This window comes from Phacochoerus africanus, chromosome 1 (genome assembly GCF_016906955.1).
Source record: "Phacochoerus africanus isolate WHEZ1 chromosome 1, ROS_Pafr_v1, whole genome shotgun sequence".
NCBI classification, from domain to species: Eukaryota; Metazoa; Chordata; class Mammalia; order Artiodactyla; family Suidae; genus Phacochoerus; species Phacochoerus africanus.
In genome coordinates, this window is record NC_062544.1 from 28,848,893 (window position 1) to 28,868,297 (window position 19,405).

Genomic DNA, 19,405 nt, shown 5'->3' on the forward strand with positions numbered 1-19,405 from the left:
AGGAGGAGGATGGCTGTGTCATCTGCGGAGGTTGGGGGCATCGTCCTCAGGCTGAGGATCCAGAGCTTAGGGGGCGGAGGGTGAGTTTCTTTGTCCCCTTAGGGAGCTGAGCCTCTGGAAGAATAATTCCAGGAGCCATCAGCCTCCAAGGCACCCACTGAGGGTCATAGGTCCTCGGGCCCATGCAGGCCAGTGGGTGGCACCCTCGTGTGAGAGCATTTGGCCATCTCAGGCAGAGCTCAGATGGGCAGAAGAGAATGCTAGAACACAGGCTGGGACAGGCTACGAAAGACTGGTTTTTCACAGCAAGAGGTTGGACCCTCAGCCTGTGTTTGAGAGGAGGGCCAAGAGCTGTCAGTCAAGTGAGGTGTCCCTTGATCTAACGGAAGTCTAGTTTCCTACCTAGTGGATGTAGCTGACTGGTGGTTTTGAAACATGGTGGCAGATTCTGCCAGTTCTCCTCTACAGGAGGGGTCTCTGTCTATGTGCATAGGCTCCATGTCCTTCCTCTTGAATCTCCAAGAGCTTGGGACTGCTTTGACCCATGGAGTCCAGTGGAGCTGATTCTATATGGCTTCCAAGGTTGGGTCTTAAAAGGCCATACAGCTTCCACCTCATTCTCTGGATCCCTTCCCTTTAGAGAATGACCTTCCATGTAAGAAGTTCGACTACCCTGAGGCCACCATGCTATGAGGAAGCCCAAGTCACATGGAGAAGCCAGTGGAGATGCTTGGATTGTCAGTTCCAGCTGAGCCCACCCTTTGAGTCATCCCAGCCCGGGCACAGAACAGGTGAGTGAAGAAGGTTCCAGATGATTCCAGCCTCAGGCATCAGACATCATGGAGCCAGAGATAAGTCACCCAAATGTGCCTTGTCTGAATTCTTGACCCACAAAAGTGTTAAATGGTGGTTGTTTGTTGCCACTAAGTGTGGGGGTTCTTTGTTCCACATAAATAGGGAACTGGACTAATATCAATAACCCAAGGAAGCCAGGAATCTTAACCTTGGATGCTTTCACTTGGGCAAGGCATGCAGTAAAACGTGTGAGAATGGCGTATAGTGAGGGAATGGGATTGGGGCAAACGCGTGTGCCTTGCAAACAGAAGGCCCACGTGTGGCCTGGGGGAGCCCCGGGTGACGTCTGGGTTCTAGTAACACCTTGGTAAATGTGAATGGAGTGTTTTGGGGATGCCCCAAATTCCAGTGACATCTGGGGCAACCTCTCAGGGAGGCCTAATTATTGGACAGGAATGTAGTTCTTGGAGCAGAAAACGCATCTACGTTGTTGTGTCCATCCAGAGCAACACCCTAGTGATCACCACAGCCAAAAGGCTAGGAAAGAGCTGCCCCAGAAGTCTCATCTCACAGCCCCCCCCAGGTTGGTCCATCTCGGAGGAGTGGGTCCTCCCCTCTCCCACCTCGGGTTCCAGCCTCACCCACAAATGCCTTTCTGTGATGATGCCCTGGTCCTGCCACCTCTGCCCCAGGCCCTTCACTAGCTTAGCCCCCACCCTGGCCTCCAGGCCTCCAAATGTGTTCCTAGGATCTAGCGCAGTGTCTGCACACAGTAATTGCTCAGTAAGTACTTGGTGCATGATAGATGGCTAAAAACAACAGAGAATGGTTGACTCAAATTTCTGGAGGCTGAAAGTCTGAAATCAAGGTGTCTGCAGAGCCATCTTCCTCTAAAGGCTCTAGAGGCAAAGCCTTCCTTGCCTCTTGTAGCCTCTGGTAGTTTCTGGCCATCTTCGACATGCCTTGGCTTGTAGATGCGTGACTCTGATCTTGGCCTGCGTCACCACATGGCTGTCCTCTCCCTGTGTCTTCACATGGTTGTTCCTGGTGCACGTCTGCCTTTGTGTCCAATTTCCCTTCCTTATAAGGACACCGGTCATATTGGACTGGAGCCTGTCCTAATGATCTCATCTTAACTAATTACATCAGGAATGACCCTGTTTTCAAATGAGGTCACAGTCAGAGGTCCTGGGGGTTAGGACTTTAACATACCTTTTTTTTTTTCTTTTTACGGCTGAATTTGCCACATAAGGACATTCCTGGGATAGGATTTGAATCAGAGCTGCAGCTGTCAGCCTCTGCCATAGCCACGGCAACAGGGCATCTGAGCCGCATCTGCAACCTATGCCTCAGCTTGGGGCAATGACAGATCCTTAACCCACTGAGCAAGGCCAGAGATTGAACTGGCATCCTCATGGATACTAGTCAGGTTCTTAACCTGCTGAGCCACAACGGGAACTCCTTCAACATATCTTTATGGGGACATAATTCAACTCATAATGGACTGGACAACATATCCTGAGATAAGGATCTGCCCCTAGGATGCCAATCAAAACTTCTGAGCCAGCAGGATGAGGGGGCAGAATTCAAGCCTGAGGGGATTCACCAAGTTACCAGTAGGGCACCCATCCTACTCCCCTGGGGGGAACCTCTGGGGGACCCCAGAACATCAGCTACATTGTAAGGATTCCACCTTATCCAAAGGCGATCCCCATTTTATTATCTTTCAGCCCACCTCTTCATATGGCGGCGCTCACTAGCACATCATTATTTCATTCGCTATCAGGTCCAGGAGGAGCAGGGTCCTTATATGTATCTTATTAGTGTTAAGACTCGATAGACATGGACTGAGTGCATCCCTTGTTGGAAAGAAAAGTTTTCCAAAAGTTCTTTTGAACCACAGTGGAGGGGCAGAGACCAAAGTCGAGGGGACCTGGGAGGTGGCTGCAGCCACAGGCTGTCACGTAGAAAGCATCTGAAAATTGATTTGTGGAGGTTTCAACCTGAAAGCAGATTGCTGCCTGAGCCTTCCAGGAGATAAGGTGTCTGTGTCCTGTGATAACAGCGCCCCTGGGAGCCAGGGAGGCGCTGGGCAGGGATCAGCACACACCCGGTGCCACAGACAGGCCGATGGGGGGTAAATATAGAACAACATGGAAGCAATGCCCCCAGCTCCCTCCTTTCCAACTGTGCGATGGTCAAAGATGACTAAGCAAGGGTTGTTAACTCAGCCTTTCCAGGCCTTTTCATGCCCACTCCAAATGGGGCTGAGATGACCAGGGGCGGTGACAGAGAGTGGACGTGTGCCCTTGGCAATCCCTCTTGCAAGAAACAGTCATGCGGGCTGGTTACTGGCCAGTGAGCAGACACAGCAAGCATTATAATAGCTTTCTGTTCAAACCACATTACACAAACCCTCTTCAGTGGTGCCCAAGTCCCTGACAACCACCGTTCAGTGAGTGCTTCCCTGGCCCTGTTTCCACTCACAGCAGCTTCATGGCGTCCTCATCATTATCACAATGATGCATCAGAAGCTGAGGTGCAACAGGGAAAGTGTCTTGGCCAAGGTCACGCAGCTGGTCAGCAGCGCTCAGGGCTGGTCTGTGGCCAAAGCCTATGCTCTAACCACACTCTACCCCATCTCCAATTCCACCTGCCTGAGAGTGTCTAGGAGGAATCTCGGCTTTGAAGTCGCACACTGAAACTGCCTTTTAGGCCCAGCTTCCTGCTTGAGACAGAGATTTGTGGAAAGAGGGAAAGGGAAGCAGCACATGTGGAGAACCTGCATCATCCCATTTTCTACTCCTCACAGCATGGCCTGGGCTGGGGGGGTGCTTTACTAGTCCCATTTTATAGTCAAAGAAATGAAGGCTCAGAGAGATGAAGCAAGTTGCCCAAGGTCTTGTGATGGCAAAGGTGGGATATTAATGGAGGCCAGTGGGTGCTAGGACAAGTGCTTTTTCCATTACCCCCGGCCCCTTCCAGAAGAAGCCCTCCCTGCACCCCCAGCCATGCTTCTCCCAGACAGCAAGTCATTGTCTGTCCCATAGGGCCTCTTGTTCTAGGACTGATCTGCTACAAGCCCTGCCTTTTTTTTTTTTTTTTTTGTCTTTTTAGGGCCACACCCACAGCATATTGAGGTTCCCAGGCTAGGGGTTGAATCAGAGCTGTAGCCGCTGGCCTACACCACAGCCACAGCAACGCAGGATCCGAGCTGCATCTGTGACCCACTCCGCAGCTCACAGCAATGCCAGATCCTTAACCCACTGAGCAAGGCCAAGGATCAAACCTGCATCCTCATGGATGCTAGTCAGATTTGTTTCCACTGAGCCACGACGGGAACTCCCTTCAGGCCCTGCTTGTCTATGATTGCACAATGTAGCTGGTCCTCCCACCCAGGGCTGGGCTCTGTGGAGGTAAGAGGATGGGGACTACTGGGCTGGGCTGGGTGACTTTTAGGGATGGGAATAGCCCTCATGCTGGCCAAGCCCAGCTGGAGAGAGACCCCAGTTGACCACAGCTCTCAGGAACCTTTCCTTTCCTTTCTCAGGGTGAGGCTGCTCTGCAGATAATCAGTAAAGATTGACAGGGCCCTGGGATGAGACTACTACCACCACCACCACCGTCACCATTAATGCCACCGCCTTCACTATCGCCAGCATCACTACCATCACCATAATCAGCCCCGTCATCACCATCACCACCCACTACACTCACCAAACCCAGCATTCTCATAAGAAGGTACAAACAGCAAACTTACCTGGAATAAGATTTCCTGCTGTGGCGCAGTGGGTTAAGAATCTGACTGCAGTGGCTTGGATCGCTGTGGAGGTGTGGGTTCCATCCCTGGCCCAGCACAGTGGGTTATAGGATCTGGCATTCCTGCAGCTGTGGCTCTGAGTCCATCCCTGGTCCAGGAACTTCCATATGCCACAAGTGTGGCCATAAAGAAACAACCAAACTACCTGAGGTATGGACATAATTCAGTAGATCAAAAAAAGGAGGGGGGATATGCCTGGAAGAATTAAAGCAACTATCTCCCTTCAATCATAATTACTAGAAAGACCAAGAGACAAATGTTGGGGAGGTTGGGGGGGGGGAACAAGCTCTCTTTTATCTTCTTAGTGAGATTTGAGAGGACGCAGCCTCTGAAAAACAAAGTCAGGCAGTCATGAAAAGGAACTAATCTGAGAATCAGAAAAAAATTCCTGGGGGTGAAAATTATGATGATCAGATTTTTTTTTTTTTTTTTGGTCTTTTTGCTATTTCTTGGGCCGCTCCCACGGCATATGGAGGTTTTCAGCTTCTCCAACTAAAACTCTGTATCCATCAAATTCTCACTCCCCACTGACTCCTCCCCCCAGTCCCTGGAAACCACCTTCTATTTTGTCTCCATTAATGTGACTTCGCTATCAGGCCTCATGTGAGTGGCATCAGATAACACATGTCCTTTCGTGGCTGCCTTACTTGACTTAGCACAAAGTCCTTGCAGTTCATCCATGTTGTCGCATATGTCAGAATTTCCTTCCTTCTTAAGGCGGGATAATATGCCATTGTATGTTTTGTTTATGTCATTCATCTATCAGTGGACACTTGGGTTGATTTTACCTTTTGGCTATTGTGAATAACACTGCTGTGAACGCTGGCACACAAATGTCTATTTGAGCTCCTACTGTTTCTCCCCTTTTGCTTTTTTTCGGTCATGCCTGATGCCTGCAGAAGTTCCCGGGCCAGGGATGGAAGCCATCCCACTGCTGTAACGAGAGCCACAGCAGTGACAATGCTGGATCCTTAACCCGCTGAGCCTTAAGGGAGCTCCTACTTTCTCTTCTTTTGGATGTGTATCCAGATATGAAAATGCTTGTTCTAGTTTTTTTGTTTTTTGAGGGATTGCCATGTTGTTTTCCACAGTGCATGTACCATTTTACGTCCTTAGCAGCAGTGCACAAGTGTTCCAGTTTCTCTACATCCTCATCAACCCTTATTTTCTATTTCTTTTTGATAGTGGACATCCTAGTAGGTATGCGGTTTTGGTTTGCATTTTGCTGATGATTAATGATATTGAGCATTTTTTCATGGGCTTATTTTGGCTTATTTGTGTATTTTCCTTGGAGAAATATCTATTCAAGTCTTTTGCCTGTTTTAAAATCCAGTTAGTGTTTTTGTTGTTGTTGTTGTTGTTGAGCTGTAGAGAAGTTCTTTTATTCTGCACATCAATTCCTTATTGAATATATAATTCAAAAATATAGTCTCCCATTTTATGCCTTTTTACACTGTTGAGGGTGCCCTTTGATGTCCAACTTTTTCTTTTTTCTTTCTTTTTTTTTTTTTTTGGCCACCCCTATGGTTTGTGGAAGTTCCTGGGCCAGGGATTCAACCTGGGCCACGACAGTGCCTGGAGCTGCTGCAGTAACAATGCGGGATACTTCACACACTGCAGGCTGCAAGGGAACTCCTAATGCCCAGTGTTTTTAATTTGGATGAAGTTCAACTCACCTATTTTTATCTCTGGTTGCTTTAATTCTCTCTTAACCTATTGTCTAGGAGCGCCCTGTTAACACTGCCCATTCTCTCTAGTAGCCTGGTGGTGTTTCTGGAACTTGTTAATTCAGAATGGGGGCCACTCTCTAAGGGGACCTTGGTGTTGAAAACACCTGCCTTCCCAATGCCCTCTGAAACGGTGATGCTCCCAGCACAGCTCAAAACAAAATCCGGAGTGTTTCTGGTAAAAAGATTAGGCACATGAAAAGGAGCAAGTGTCTGGGCACGGGAGCTAATTGCTTGCAAGGCCTCACCTGCCGCAGCCCCCGCCATTCACCCCACACTTGACTCTGGACCGCAGGCCCCAGAGGCTGTGGATGAAAGAGCAGAGAGGATGAATTCCAGCATCTTCATTTCAGCCCGCAGCTTGGACAGCTGTGTGAAGCAGGCCCCCTATTCCACCAGGGGAAGGCAGCCCAGCCATCTGGTTGGTGGCTGTCAGGGGGCGTGATGAGCTTCTTCTAAAGGCGGTGCTTGAACCAGGTTCTCTGGCTTTGAAAATGATTCCTGCAGGACTAAACCGTTCATTTCCTTGAGGGGAAATGCTGTCAGGTTTTAAAGCCATCATTCTCCAGCAAGGCTGGGTGGCTGCCTCCTTGTCTGTAAATCATATTAAAGAGGGGCTCGATTTCAGTTCTAACAAGATGAAACTCTCTGGGCTTTACACGTGTGTGTGTGTGTGTGTGTGTGTGTGTGTGTGTGTGTTTCCAGGCAAGGGATCAAACCCGCACCACAGCAGTGATCCGAGTCTTAACCACTAGGCCATCAGGGAACTCCTATACTTTTTAAAAACTGAAATATGCCGCGGGAGTGGCCCAAGAAATAGCAAAAAGACAAAAAAAAAAAGAAATATATGGAGTTCCTGTTGTGGCTCAGTGGTTAACAAATCCGACTAGGAACCATGAGATTGCAGGTTGGATCCCTGGCTTCGCTCGGTGGGTTAAGGATCGGGCGTTGCTGTGAGCTGTGGTGTAGATTGCAGATGTGGCTCGGATCCCACATTGCTGTGGCTCTGGCGTAGGCCGGCGGCTTCAGCTCTGATTAGACCCCTAGCCTGGGAACCTCCATATGCCGTGGGAGCGGCCCAGAAAAGACAAAAAAAAAAAAAGAAAGAAAGAAATATAGTTGACATACAACAGTACAGGTGTACTACATATTGATTTGGCATTTGCCAGCTTACACTTGTTGGGGACAGGGTGGCACAGGGAACAGATGGGCAGTTGGGCTATAGCCTCCTCTAAATAGTTTGATGTTGTCATCTTTTTCTTTTTGTCTCTGTGTTTTATTTTAAACAATGCAGCTGTGCTCTGTCCAGCATTCCCATTCTTTTAGTAAAGGCACACGCGTTCTCAGCCCTTGGTGTACTTCATCTAGGGCCATTCATCTGCTGCATATTTATTGAGCACTTACTGTGTGCCAGGCAGTGGTGAAGTCAAACCAGCAGTGGAGTCCAGTGCATAAAAGAATGGGCTCTGGGCCAGCCTTCCTGGTTTTTTTTTTTTTTTTTGTCTTTTGTTGTTGTTATTGTTGTTGTTGTTGTTGCTATTTCTTGGGCCGCTCCCGCGGCATATGGAGGTTCCCAGGCTAGGGGTCGGATCAGAGCTGTAGTCACCGGCCTACGCCAGAGCCACAGCAACGCGGGATCCGAGCCGCGTCTGCAACCTACACCACAGCTCTCGGCAACGCCGGATCCTTAACCCACTGAGCAAGGGCAGGGACCGAACCCGCCACCTCATGGTTCCTAGTCGGATTCGTTAACCACTGCGCCACGATGGGAACTCCTTTTTTTTTTAATTGTTATTTCCCTAAACACAATTTTTTTTTTCCACTGTAGAGCATGGGGACTGTCTGGGCTCTGAGTTCAGTCCTGGCTCTACCCCTTACTCTCAGTGTCCTGTGTGCTAAGACTTTGGGCCGTGTCTATAAAATGAAGAGTAAGATGGTGTCTAGCCACAGCATTATTGTGAGGATTCCATATGATGTTGCAAGTGCAGCCTGAGGCTTTGTAATTGCTCAATAAGTTTTGGCTGTGATTGCAAAGCCCCTGCCCTTGTGGTGCTTACAGTCTAGAAGGGAAGACAATCAATACATTAATCCACCTGCAGACGTGTAGCAACAGACTGTAACAAGGCCACTAAAATAGAGGGGGTGGGAGCACCCAATTCAGACTGCGGCCCAGGAAGGTCTTCTCTGCGAAGCTGCATTCAAGCCACATCCTGGAGTTCCCGTCATGGGTCGGTGGTAATGAACCCGACTCGTATCCATGAGGATGCAGGTTTGATCCTTGGCCGCGCTCAGTGGGTTAAAGATCTGGCATTGCCAAAAGCTGTGGTGTAGGCTGAAGTTGTGGCTCGGATCCTGTGTTGCTGTGGCTGTGGTATAGGCTGGCAGCTTCAGCTCCAATTCAACCCCTAGCCTGGAACTTCCATATGCCCCAGGCGTGCCCCCCCCCAAAACAAAACTACCCCCCCCCCAAAAAAAAAATGAAAGAAAGAAACAAGCCTAGTCCTGAGGGAAGAGGGGATACAGGAGATCCATGAGGCGAGGAGCATCATGGGTGGAAGCAAGAGACCTGCAGGAAGGAGCCGAGGAAAAGCCAGTGTGGCAGGAGCTGGTGCCCTGGAGTGAGTGACTGCGCTGGAGAAGTGGGCAGGGCCTGTTGCCAGGCAAGGAGGTCAGAATCTCCCAAAGCGGAGGGGACCCCTGGAGAGCTTTGTGCAGGGAAGTGACAGTGTCCAATTTCCGTTTTATTTGTTTTTTTTTCAATGGCCGTACTGTGGCATATGGAAGTTCCCAGGCCAAGGATTGAATCCCAGCTATAGTTGCACCAGCGCTGGATCCTTTAACCCACTGAGATCAAACCTGTGCCTCAGCAGCCACCCGAGCTGCTGCAGTCAGATTCTTAAGCCACTGTGCCACAGCAGGGACCACCTTATCTATGTTGTATATAGTCCTTTGTAACTGTTAATCCCAAACTCCTAATTTATCCCTTCCCTCTTCCCCCTCTTGTAACCATAAGTGTGTTCTTATGTCTGTTTCTGTTTTTTAAATAAGAGGTTGTGTTTCTGTTTTATAAATACATTCATTTGTATCATTTTTAAAGATTCCACTTATAATTGATATCATATGCTCTTCGTCTTTCTCTGTCTGACTGCACTGAGTGTGATCATCTCTAGGCCCGACCACGTTTCTGCAAATGGCATTATTACAGTCTTTTTATGGCTGAATAATTGTCCATTGTATTTATGTCCCACATCTTCATCCCCTCCTCTGTTGAGGGACGTTGAGGTTGCTTCCACATCTCGGCTCTTGCAAATAGTGCTGCAGTGAACATTGGGGTGCCTGTATCTTTTTGAATTATGCCTTTCTCTGGGTGGATGCCTGGGAATGGGATTGCTGGATCATATAGTTATTCTGTTTTTATTTTTTTTTTAAGGAATCTCCGTCTTGCTCTCCATAGTGGCTGCATCAATTTACTTTCCCACCGAGAGTGTACGAGGGTTTCTTTTTCTCCACTCCCTCTTGTTTTAATTCTAAAGCAAACCAAAAATGGAATCAAATGTAGATTTTGGAAAAGGTAGAATTTTTCAGGCCAATTCAGCCACATCCTTCACTTTGCACTTGATTTCAGAGCCCAGGCCTCCGGTGGATGGCTTCCCCCAGGGGCTCTCTCCCTCGTCAGGCAAGCTAAATCGTTTTCCATTGAAGATGCCTCATTTTCAACATCTCCCTCACCATTTTTCTCTCCCTGGGTGGTTGTCCACTCTCCTTCCCTCCCAGTCCCCAGGGCCCAGGACTGAGCTTGGATCTGCAAGGTTCCCATGCCACCGTCCTCAACTTGGTGACTTCCTGTAGCTTTTTTGCAAGGCTTGTCCTCTCATTTTGCCCTTGATTCGCATTTCATTTGCACCATCTCAGAATGCTTGTCAGCCAGCTCACCAAGATATTCACAACATTGGTGGCCTTGTTGGGGGCTGCATTGGGGTGGATTTGATACCATGTCAGGTCCTTAATGACATGTTTGCTACCCTGATCCTCAGTGTAACAGGGACTTGAACACTGCAGACCCTCTGTGGCTGCTCTGTCTGGGGCTTAGGTTGCTGGGGAAGGTGAGAGGAGTTGAGGCTGAAAGTGGGGAGAAGCAAGGCCCAAGCAGCTTCAAATGCCTGGCTTTCCCTTGAGGGCAACAGGGAGCCATGGAGAGTTTAAGCAGGATGAGACCTGGTGAGATTGGACTTCAGAAATCTCTTCTGAGACTGAGTGGCCTGGAGGGCCAGGGAGGGGCGTGAAGCCCCTTTATTTATTTATTTGCCTGTTTTTGGCCATACCCCTGGCATTTGGAAATTCCTGGGCCAGGAATCGAATTCGAGCCACATCCAAGACCTACATCACAGCTGCAGCAACACTAGGTCCTTAACCCACTACGTCAGGCTGGGGATTGAACTGGCAACATGACAGAGACAAGCCAGATCCTTAACCCACTGTGCCACAGTGGGAACTCCAAGGCACCTTTAGATTAAAGGGTAAATGTGACTCCTTTCCATGCAGGCTGGTGGCCCAAGTGACTCAATCCAGGTCCCTCTTTTGTGTGGGCTGGATCTGAAGGACAGGCGCTTACTCTTGGCCGAAAGGGGCTCTTCTGGAATCAGGAACTGTCATTGTAGGCATTGTAGAGAAGAAGGTAGGATGGCCAGAGGATGCCCTCTGAGGAGTAATCCTTAAACAGGAGACCAGAAGGCTGAGAAGGGGCCAGTCAGGCAGTAAGTGTGTGGGAAGGGGCTCCCAGCAGAAGGAATAGCATGGGCAAAAGTCCTGCGGCAGGAACTGGCTTTGCCGGTTTAGGAGACAGACTGTAGATCAGTGCATCTTGTGCAGGAGAAGGAGCATATAGGGTAAAGCTAGAGAAGCAGATGGGATCAGGAAGCCCCAGAATTTGGTCCCGAGTTTAACGAAAAATCACCAGAGGGATTCCTTCTTGTGCAGTGCATTAAGGCGTCACCACTGCAGCGGCTTGGATTGTTGCCATGGCAGGGGTTCAGTCCTTGGCCTGGGAACTTCCATATGCCACGGGCATCGCCAAAAATTAAAACAAAAAAATTTTAAAGGGCATTAATCAAGGGAGTGATATAATTCCATCTGATCTGTGTCCTTGAAAGATAGAACTGGATGGAGGCCAAGGTCAGGGGGCAGGGAGACTGGAGCCTGTGGCTGATCCCAGTGAGACCAGATCATTGCTTAAATCACGATGGTGGCAGTGGAAATGGAAAAAAGGGAATAGATGTTAGACATAGTTTGGAGGGTCCCCCGACTGCACTTACTGATGCCCCAGCATCTACCGGCATCTCAGCTCCACCTCTCGGCTCTGAGGCAGGAGAGTGTGCCAGAAATAGCATGGATTTGAGAGGGAGACAGTCCCAGGTTACACTCTCTCTAGAGTGGAGCCAGTCCTTTCACCTTTCTGAGCCTTGGTTTTCTTTTTTTTTAATTAATATTTTTTTTTCTATTATAGTTGATTTACAATGTTCTGTCCATTTCTGCTGTACAGCAAAGTGACCCGGTCATATGTATATATATAATTTTTCTTATATATTATCCTCCATCATGTTCCATCACAAGTGACTAGATATAGTTCCCTGTGCTATACAGCAGGATCTCATTGTTTATCCACTCGACATGCAATAGTTTGCATCGGCCTTGGTTTTCTTATCTGTAAAATGGGAAGAATATCCTATGGTCCAGCATGTGGTCTAGCAATTCCATGCCAAGGTACATGCCCAAGGGAGTTGAAAAAATAGAGGCTCAAACAGTATATGGACACCCATATTCATAGCAAGATTATTCATAGGAGCCAAAAGGTGGAAACAACCCAAGTGCCCGTGGACAGATGAATGGACAAACAAAATGTGATACACACACACCACGTACACACACACAGGGAATATTATTCCGTCATAAAAAAGAATGAAATTCTGAAACACATTACAGCATAGATGAACTTTGAAGACATTATGCTAAATGAAATAAACCAGGTACAACAAGACAAATACTGTTTGATTCTACTTATATGAGGTACATAGAGTAGACGAGTTCACAGAGACAGAGAGAAGAATAGAGGCTACCTGGAGAAGGGGGAAATGGGGTATTGCTTAATGGGTACAGAGTTTCTGTTTGGGATGACGAAAAGTTCTAGCAATGCATTGTGGTGAAAAGTCCCAGCAAGGTATTGTACAGTGTTGTATAACACTGTAGGTGTGCTTAGGGCCACTGAATTGTAAAAATGTTAAAAATGGTTTCAATGGTAAAATGTATATTTTAGCACAAAGAAAACATTTTTTAAAGAAGAGGGAACAATAGTGCCTGCTTCTCGGGGGATTTGTGAGCAGTCAAAGAGGCCCCCAACTCATTGCAAAGCACCCACGGTGGCCCTGGCACAGGTGGAGCAAATGAGGAGAGGCCTGGGCGTTGAGCATGTGGGGCCACAGCCGCCTGGATGATGGCAAGGATTACATCCTCTGATGGGAGCTTTTGTCAGAGCTGAAAGAAAATGACCAGGTCAGAAACGGGCAGTAAAGAGAACATCAGAGAGGAGTTCCCTGGTGGTTCCGTGGTTTAAGGATCTGGTGTTTTCACTGCTGTGGCTCAGGTTGCTGCTATGGTAAGAGCGCAATCCCCAGCCCAGGAACTTCCACCTTCTTTGGGCATGGCCAAAAAGAAAAAAAAAAAAGAGAGAGAGAGAGTATCAGAGGGACAAAAAATTTGTAGACAACCTAAATATCCATTAATAAGGAGCTAGTTAAATAAAGGGGCATCCATGCAGTGAAACAGGATGTAGTTATAATAAAAAGAATGAGGAGCTGCTTATAAACTGATAATCTCCAAAAATTATTAGGTTAAAAAAAGCAAGGGCGCCTAAAAGCTACCATTTACATAAAAGAGGTAAAAGAAAAAGGACCTGGTGTATTTGCTTATTTAGGTAGGAGGTATCGCTCCAAGAATGCAGTTTGTTACTTTTGTGCTTTGTGAACTTTTTCTAGACATTTAAAAAACCGCATTAGAGGAGTTCCCATCGTGGCGCAGCAAATCGCACCCCACTAGGAACGATGAGGTTTCGGGTTTAATACCTGGCCTCATTCAGTGAGTTAAGGATCCGGCATTGCCATGAGCTGTGGTGTAGGTCACAGACACAGCTCAGATCTGGCATTGCCGTGGCTGTGGCGTAGGCCAGTGACTACAGCTCTGATTAGACCCCCTATCCTGGGAACCTCTACATGCTGCTAGTGTGGCCCTAGAAAGCTAAAGTAGTAATAATAATAATGATAAGTAAAACCCATTAGATATAACATCCAGACAGAATGAGGCATAAAGCACATATGTGCTTTTCATTTATACTAATAAAGCAACACCCATGTAACCACTATCCAGGCCAAGAAACATAAACATTGTTGGAAAAATCTAGTTGATCAAAACTTCCACCTTCTTTCTGGAGCTTAACACCATTGAAAGCCTCCTGGCTTGTAAGTTATTGTGTCTGGTATTGCAGTCTAACCTCCCCTTTTTTCTTTTTTCTTTTCTCTTTTCTTTTTAGGGCCACACCCGAGGCACATGGGAGTTCCTGGGCTAAGGATCCAATTCTACACCACAGCCACAGCAACATGGAATCTGAGCTGCATCTGCAACCTACATAGCAGCTTTCAGCAATGCCAGATCCTTAACCCACTGAGCAGGGCCAGGGATGGAACCCACATCCTCATGGATACTAGTTGGGTTCATTACCACTGAGCCACAACAGGGACTCCAGGAATGTAAGTTTTGGTTTTTACTTGGCCTCCTATAAGCTGGCTGCCTCCGGGGTTCACTTGATCTCTGTTTCCTCGGTTTAAACAGTACCTGGATCCACCTCACAGAGTTGACGGGGAGTTGCCGTGGTGGCTCAGTGGTTAACGAATCCAACTAGGAACCATGAGGTTGCGGGTTCCATCCCTGGCCTCGCTCAGTGGGTTAAGGATCTGGCGTTGCCTTGAGCTGTGGTGTAGGTCGCAGACTAGGCTCAGATCCTGCGTTGCTGTGGCTGTGGTGGAGGCTGGCGGCTACAGCTCCAATTGGACCCCTAACCTGGGAACCTCCATGTGCTGCAGGAGCAGCCCTAGAAAAGGCAAAAAGACAAAAAAAAAAAAAAAAGAGTTGATGGGAGGCCCAGGTGGGCATATGACTCTAAAGGACTCAAGGCACAGCAGGCTAAATAATTTTGACAGCTTGGGAAATAATGGTTATTAGTTAATGTAACATAGTCATATGTCACCCATTATAATTAATAAAAACATTTTTTAACGTACTTGACATCCTTATGGAAACATAGTTTTCATTTTGCTTCCTTTCTTTTTAAAATATATCTGGGAGTTCCCTGGTGGCCTAGTGGTTAAGGATTCAGCACTGCTCTGGCTCAGTTTCGATCCCTTGTTCGGGAACTGTGCATGCCATGGGCATGGCTGAAAATAGATAAGATAAATCTTGACAGTAGGAATTAACACATTGTAACTCAACTATACTTTAATAAAAATAAAATAAAATAAATAAAAAATAAATACATCGTGGATGGAGCCTCCTTATTCTGAGACTAAGTCCTGAAGTTCAGGACACCATGATTAATTTGAGGAGTGAATTTTAAAATTGTGAAATACGACACTGTGCATATATATACACAAAAGAGTATAATTATTTGCAAAATTTAGTTGAGCTGATCACTTAAGATTTATGTACTCTTGGAGTTCCCTGGTGGCTCAGTGGGTTAAGGATTCAGTTTGTCACTGCTATATCTCTGGTTACTATTGTGGTGCAGTTGAATCTCCAGCCTGGGAATTTCTGCAGGCCACAGGCACCCCTTCCCCCCTCCCAAAAAAATATATGTACTCTGCTGAGTGTAAACTATACCTCAGTTGAAAAGTTAAATAAAAAAATAATAAAATAAAAATAAAGAGTATATATCTGTATAGTTTAAAGAATAGTACAATAATACCATGATGGGTACCATCACCCAGACCAAGACTCAGACCACAACCATAACCCACAAGGCCCTCTGAAAGCCCCATCCTGCATTCCTCTTCCTCTCCTCTAGAGGCAACCACTATCTGAATTTTGCATTAATCATTCACTTGCTTTTCTTTACAGTTTTAACATCTAGATGCACATCCCAACTAATACTTCATTGTGTTTTGCCCATTTTGACTATGATGTCCATGGAACCTTGCTGTCTATATCTTTCAGTGACATTCCTTTTGCTCACCTTTGAGGTAGATGCATGTTGAAGAGTGTGGCTGAGACACTTTCATTTTCACAGCTGTGTAATATTCCACTGCTTGAACCTCCTACAACTTACTTATCTTACTTACTTATGCCCAACTGTCAATGGGCATTTGGCTTGTTTCTAGTTGATATTAGTGCATACAAGGCTGTTTTGAACTTAATGACATGTGTCTCCAGGTGCACTGATTATAAGCATATATGCCTAGAAGTGGAATTGCTGGATTGAGGGTGGGCTCATATTTAACTTTACCAAGTTGTGCCAAATTGTCTTTTCAATTCCTTGTTCTTGTTCACACCTCTTCCAGGGAAAGAGTTCCCATCGATGCCTGCTCTCTCAATTTCTGGTATTGATGACTCTAATTCTTGCCAGTCTGGTGGGTTTCAGCATCACGTTACTTTTTGTTTTGCTAACTAATGAAGACTCTGCGTATGTTTATATACTTTGTGGCCATCTCTACTTGCTTCTCCATGAAATAAATTCTTGTTCATTTCTCTTGCCTAGTTTTCCTTTTTGGATAATTTGTTATTCATTCATTCACCATATTTTACTAAGCATCTACAAGGCAGGCTTCTAGATGTTTGGAATACACCATGGGACTAAACAATATATGAAAAGGTGACAGAGGCTAATGGAAGAAAAAAATAGGGGCTGCCAGGAGTATGCATGTGTGGATGTAATTTTAAATAGTGTGGGCCTCATGAGAAGGTGACATTTGAGGAAAGACTGAAGAGATGAAGCATCAGACAGGCAGGTGTCTGGTGAAGGTCATTCCAAGCAAAGAGAGCAGCCAGTGCAAAGGCCTTGAGGCAGGAACATGCCAGGCTTGTGTGACAAACCTCCCCTAACAAGCTGGAGACAAAAGAAACTACTTTGGGGTGAGAGGCAGAGTATGTGAACCAGTGCAGCAACTGAGATTTCTGTAGGTTGGGGTTAGTTGGGAGTTTGTGCTGGAAAGAAGAGCATTTGGTGTCAGAATTCAGCAGGGCTCTTTTTTTTTTTTTTTTCTTTCTTCTTGCTTTTTAGGGACACACCTGTGGCATATGGAACTTCCCAGGCTAGGGGTTGAATCAGAGCTGCAGTTGCCGGCCTACACCACAGCCACAGCAATACCAGATCCAAGCTGCATCTGCAACCTACACCACAGCTCATGGCAATGCCGGATCCTTAACCCACTGAGCAGGGCCAGGGATGGAACCCACATCCTCATGGACACTAGTTGGGTTCGAAACCAGCTGAGCCACAATGGAAACTCCAGGGCAAGTGGCAAAGCCTTTTTAAGCCTCAAGTGGACAGAGGGCCAGCTGAAAGCTGGCACCCTGTAAACCCCAACGGGGGCTGGTTGGTCCCTACTCACCTTCCTGGGAGACTCCAGGGGGAAGCTCAGGACCTGGGCAGAACAGATGGACTGTCTCTGAAGAGTGCCCTCTCTGCAGCCCTGGAAGGTACTGGGCTGCTTAAGCCCCAGGGATGGCTTTGCGGTCCACACAGACAGGTGTGTCCCTAATACACCTCCCCACGTCTTCCCCTCCGCCTTCCCTCCCTCTGCCCTCCTCCCTGCTCCCAGGGCCCCGATGCCACTGCAGGGCTTGTGCTGTAGCCACTGGATCCCAGCAAACACAGAGACCCTGAGATGGAAGAGCCCGGCCCGGAAAGGGGAAATTTGACTCCAATTTCTCTCAGGCCATCAAGAGAGGAGCCTGAAGGATCTGGGGCCTCTGTGAAAGATGCAGTTCTCCAACTTGCCAGATGATGAGAATCATCTGGTTGCAAATGTGGTTTTGCAAGCCCTGTCCCTGGGGAGTCCAATTCAAGGGAGCTGGGGGCAGGCAGAGGGTCGGGTTGGTCCCAGCCTCCAGCAGTTGGTGTCTTCGGCAAGTTGGGGAACTGCTGAGAGTGGTTCAAAGAGCCAGGGCTCTAGCAGAACCATCCGGGTTCAAGCATAGGATTCCCCAGGCCACATTGCCAGAGTGGCCTTAGGGAGTCAATGTCCTTAACTTCTTTGGGTTTCAGTTTCCTCCTTGGGAAATGACAGAATGAGATTTGCAGGTTCAGCGCTTAGCCCTGTGCCTGGCACAGAGTAAGCAAGAACAGATGTTCGGCAATAATCCGAACAGTTATCCCCCACAGCTGTGGGTCAGAGCAGGGTGGGAAGCACGTGGTGGCTCTGGGTGACCAGCCTGCCAGGCCTGCTGGCTTCCTACATGCCTCTGCAGGAAGCTCTCCTGAGAAGCAGCAGAGTAGTGCCGAAGGGGGCCAGTCAGCCCTCCTGGAATCCCAGCTGCCTTGCCTACCCCCCTGGAAGATCTTGGGTGGGCCACTATTTGTGCCTCAGTATCCTCTCCTGCCATAAGAGAAATAATCGTGCCTCTCTCATATGCCTGATAACCATGCTTGATACATGGAAATCTTTGAAGAATGGTTAGCTAATATTACGACTGTACCTTTGAACCCACTGAAAGGCATTTTTGGTGCCGACTCTTTCCCCAGCCCCCTGCCCCCCCACCTGCCCCCCTCCACGTCATATGAAAGTTCCCAGGCCAGGGATGAAACCCACACCACAGCGGCCACCGGAGTGGCCGCTGCGGTGACAATGCTAGATCCTTAATCAGCTGTGTCACAAGAGAACTCTGGTGCCTACTCTTTGAACTGGGCATCAGATGGTTTCTTGCTCTTGGGCGGGGGAGCCAGACTGCCTGGGTTTGCACCTGGCTCTGGCCTTAACCAGCTGTGCGACCTTTGGCAAGGTATACTCCTCTTTTCAGGGGCTAAGATGAATTCTTCACCTATTTCCTCAGTAGAACTCAGAGGTGTAAAAATTAGTTGAGTTTATTATAAAGCTAGGACACTGCCTGTAACGCAGTAAGCTCCATGAGTGATAAATGAAATCTAAGTCACGGGCCCCTTTTCCCAGGAACCTGGTCTAGCGGAGGCATCAGCAAGATCCCAGGCGCGTGGCCTGAGCCCGGAATAGAGGAAGCGGGCGCGGGCGCTGGAAGGGCGTGCTTGCGGTGGAGCCGCGCAGGCTTCCGGCCGCTATCAAGTTCTCGGATTTGCGGCGAGCGCTGCGGGTTCTGCGCGTTCTTTTTAAATACAGGTATTGAATTGCGCCGCTTGGCATAGGTTGAAGGGGAAATCTATGCAAAATAAGATGGGAGCTAGTCTGAGTTGGCAAAACCTGTGTCTGCTCTGTGGGAATAACGCGAGGAAGCCAGAGGATGTCTGGGCCAGAGAGCGGAGGAAAGGGAAGAAGCGAGGTAACCCGGCCTCGGGTTCCGCGGACCCCCAGTAGGGGCTCTCCTCCTCCAGCTCGTGCAGGGTGGCGCCGGGCTTGGGAACCACTCCACCCCAGCCCGGGGAGCCAGCCTTTTCTTTTTAATGTCACTGTTTCTCTCTCATAAATGTTTAACTGTGGGGTGTGCTCGTTTAATTTTTTTTTTAAAGAATTACTTAGGATATCTATTTCCTATGTGCGCCCCTGGCGCTCCGGGCACGCACCGCCCTAATCTCCGCGGGCTTTGTCACCTCGGAGGCGCCCAGCATTTCTCACTTTTCTGTCCTCTGCACGCGTCGTTTATAGAATACTTGAAAAAAACAAATACTACTGATTTAATTTGGGACGGGATCGCTATGGGAACGTGGGCGTTGTTCGTTGAGGATACAAAGGCAGCCCTCGGCCCCTGGCTCCCAGGCCCAATACCCTCGGCCGGCCTGAGCCGCGTGCCACTTCCCAGGGCTCGGAACACCACAGTTTGGCCGATAATGAGCGTG